Genomic DNA, 3,718 nt, shown 5'->3' on the forward strand with positions numbered 1-3,718 from the left:
CTTGAGTTCAAGTTAATTCTTAACCTGTGCTCATGCCAGGTAAACCTTTCATCTCTGGGTCTCCCAGAGCCGGTACTGTGCCTGGCAAGCAGTAACCATGGCACTGGTTGAGCTGAAATTACATACCTCCCTAACGTAATCTTAAACTCCACAAAAAACAAGAGAATGTATTTCTTAAACTGGGTTCATTTTGAGAATGATGTAACTGTAAGAATTTCTATCTTGGTTCCCAAGATGTTAGCTCTAGAAAAACACACTCATCTTTAATTGGTTATTTAGATTTCCCTGGTGGCTTAGACGGTAAACAATCTGCCTGCAATGCAGGAGACCGAGATTCAATACCTGGGTCTGTAAGATCCCCTGGAGACAAGAATGGCAACCCACTCCAGTGTTCTTGCCTGGGAAATCCCATGGACAGAGGAGTCTGATGGGCTATAGTCCATGGGGTCGAAAAGAGTCGGACACAGCTCAGTGACACTTACTTACTTACCCCTTTGTGAAAGTTCATGGGGCATTGCCAGCCATCTTCCAGAAAACAAAGCCAATTGGCCAGAGAGGAATACCCTGCCTCTCCCCCAGGTTCCCAAGCATTTCAGGGCACCTATTCAGCTCCCGTCTCTAGATCCACTATCCTCCTGTTGAAAAGTTGTGTTCAGAAGGCCTTGAATTTGATGGATGTGGTCCTGTGCTTAGACACATGAACTCTTAAACACCTTTCCCTCAGGACTCGAAACACTTTCAGACCATAACCTTTTTTTGTTTTAAGTATAATTGATTTAAAATATTGCTTTATTTTCAGGTGCACAGAAACCTGTTTTTTTGTTTCTTGTTTTTTTGTTTTATGTAGTTTGTATCTGTTAATCTCATGCTCCTAATTTATCCCTCCCCCTTTCATTTCTTAGTTCTAATGATTTTTGTGTGGAGTCTTTAAGGTTCTGTGTATAGAAGATCATGTCATCTGCAAATAATGACAATTTTACCTCATCCCTTCCAACGTGGATACCTTTCATTTCTTTTTCTAGCCTGACTGCTGTGGCTAGAACTTCCGATACTGTCTTGAATAGAAGTGATTAATCCTTGTCTTGTTCCTGAATTTAGCAGGAAGGCTTTCAGGTTTTTACATTATCATGTTGGTTGTGGGTTTGTCATAAATGGCTTTTGTTGAGATAGGTTCTCTCTATAACCACTTTGGTGAGAGATTCTTATCATGAATGGATGTTGAATTCCATCAAATGCTTTTTCTGCACCTGTTGAGATAATCAGGACTTTCCAGGTTGCTCAGCGGTAAAGAATCTGCCTGCCAATACAGGGGACAGAGGTTCAATCCCTGGGTTAGGAAAATCCCCTGGAGTAGGAAATGGCAACCCACTCCAGCATTCTTGCCTGGGAAATCCCATGGACAGAGGAGCCTGGGGGGTTACAGTCCATGGGGTCACAAGAGTCGGACTCAACTGAGTAACTGAGCAGGCACTGAGATAATCATACGGTTTTTGTCTTTTCTTTTATTAATGTGGTGTATCACATTGATTGGTCTACATATGTTAAACCGTCCTTACAACTCTGGAGTGAATCCAACTTGATCCAATTGTAATGATCTTTCTTATGTATTGCTGGATTCCGTTTGCTAACATTCGGTTGAACATTTTTGCATTCATATGCATTAAATAGGGCCAGACACACACGTCTTTAAAGAAAGATTGTTCAGGGAAAAAAGTGAGACAGCGTGAGCGCATATATTTGTTCCAAAGGTTAGATCCAGTCTTCCTGAACTGAAGCAAGATTTTCAGCCATCTTTTAACTAAATGATGCAGAGTGTAAACCCTCCCATCCTTTCATTGGTGTCTTCATCTCAGAAGCTAAAAGTGTAAAATGTCAGGGTTGGTCAGACCTGAAATTCATTTTTATCCTAGAGAGTGTGTACAAATATCCTAGAGAGTATATACAAAGAACATCACCTGCCATTTCAGTAAACAAGAGATGCTGTGGCCATCCAGCCATCAGCCACTGCAGACACCCCTGACGGTGCACCTTCAGGGGAATTCAGGTTGGAGAAAAACAAGATATTGGCTGTAGATAGTTAAGAGGCATATCTAAGGAGTAATTTCAATAAACCCAGACTCTTTTGCATCTTCCCATACATAGAAAAGCATTGAGATCTTTAACATGAAATGTGCATTTTTGTGTGTAATCAGCATTAATCTTTTGATGCTCAACCACATGTTGTTCATCTGTTTTCAACAAAAACTCCTATAAACCCTGGCTCCTCCCTTACCTCTTGGGAACAGTCACTCAGAGCTATCTGAGAGGCTGCTATCCTGAGCTATAAAAGCCTGCCAAATAAAATATAATGCTCAACTTTCATCCGTGCAATTTTTTTCAGTCAGCAAAAGTGTTCATAAGAACTACAAAGGTAAGCGAAAGTAAAGCAGAGCAAAACCATGAGATGGGGTAAAGGAAGGTGGACACGTGCATGCGTGCATGCTCAGTCACTCAGTTGTGTCCAACTCTTTGTGACCCCATGGACTGTAGCTCACCAGACTCCTCTGTCCATGGGATTTCCCAGGCAAGAATACCAGAGTGAATTGCCATTTCCTCCTTCAGAGGATCTTTCTGGTCCAGGAATCAAACTCATGTCTTCTGCGACCCCTGCATTGGCAGGCAGACTCTTTGCCACTGAGTCAACTGGGAAGCCAAGATAGCTAAGAGATGATCTAAAAATGGTCTTCAGAAAATGATGACCAGTATTTTACATCTTTAATAAAGGAGAAAAAAGAGAAAGAGAGAGGTTTGGTGTATTTATATTAGGTTAGGTTACCCCACGAATGGAGATTGCTAAAGAAAAAAATGGAATCTATTTCTTTGGAAGCCTAAAATAATCTGTCCGGAATATATTCAACCTCATCTAAAGCAGGAATCACATGACCTCTAAAAGTCCTTAACAACCCTGGCATTTTTGGGGTTTGTTCTGCTTAAGTCAAATTGCCTATACTGTTCTGGATGCTTTGCAGAACTTGGAGAACTTCTTGAAGACAGGGATCATTTCTTCTCTCAGCGCTTTCATTCTTCAAATACCTGGTTAAAAGCCACCTATCCTCATTGGGGGCCCTAGAGGGAGGCAAGCTCACAGGAGGCAGACCGGGGCATTGGTTCAAGTCCAGCTGAACAGTTGACTGTCCCCTTACTGCTATGGTCTCGGTCACACCGCTTAACCTCACCAAGTCTTACTTTCCTCATCTTCAACATAAGTTATATGGCCACACACATGATGCAAAGTTTCGAGGTTTCAGAAAATTTGTATAAACTCAGCACACAACAGGTAGGCACAATGGAATCACCTTTATTATGCTATTTGCCAGGGCAAAACAGTAGTCGCCGGAGGTACAGAATAGGACCTGCCCTTATTCAGACCCTGAGCTTCAATGAGGGCAAAGGAGATGACCGCTTTAAAGGGGTTCCCCTTGGGAACTTGCCACTACAGGCCTCCTCTTAGAGCTGGGAGGAAGCATGGGAGAGACATGGTTCTTAAGGCAAACTGGTGAGGCACGTCAGATTTCTTAACGGCAGACAAACATCAAGGAGCTCAAAGGATATATGTCCATTTGAGCCCGTGTTGATGTATCACTGTTGGCCACAGGCACTTACAAAGCAAAATGGAAACATGCAGTGGGATTTGAAGCAGGCTTACAGACTAGTGCACATGATTATCAAGGTGCCCTGG

This window comes from Bison bison, unplaced genomic scaffold, assembly GCF_000754665.1.
Source record: "Bison bison bison isolate TAMUID 2011002044 unplaced genomic scaffold, Bison_UMD1.0 scf7180017864317, whole genome shotgun sequence".
Taxonomy (NCBI): domain Eukaryota; kingdom Metazoa; phylum Chordata; class Mammalia; order Artiodactyla; family Bovidae; genus Bison; species Bison bison.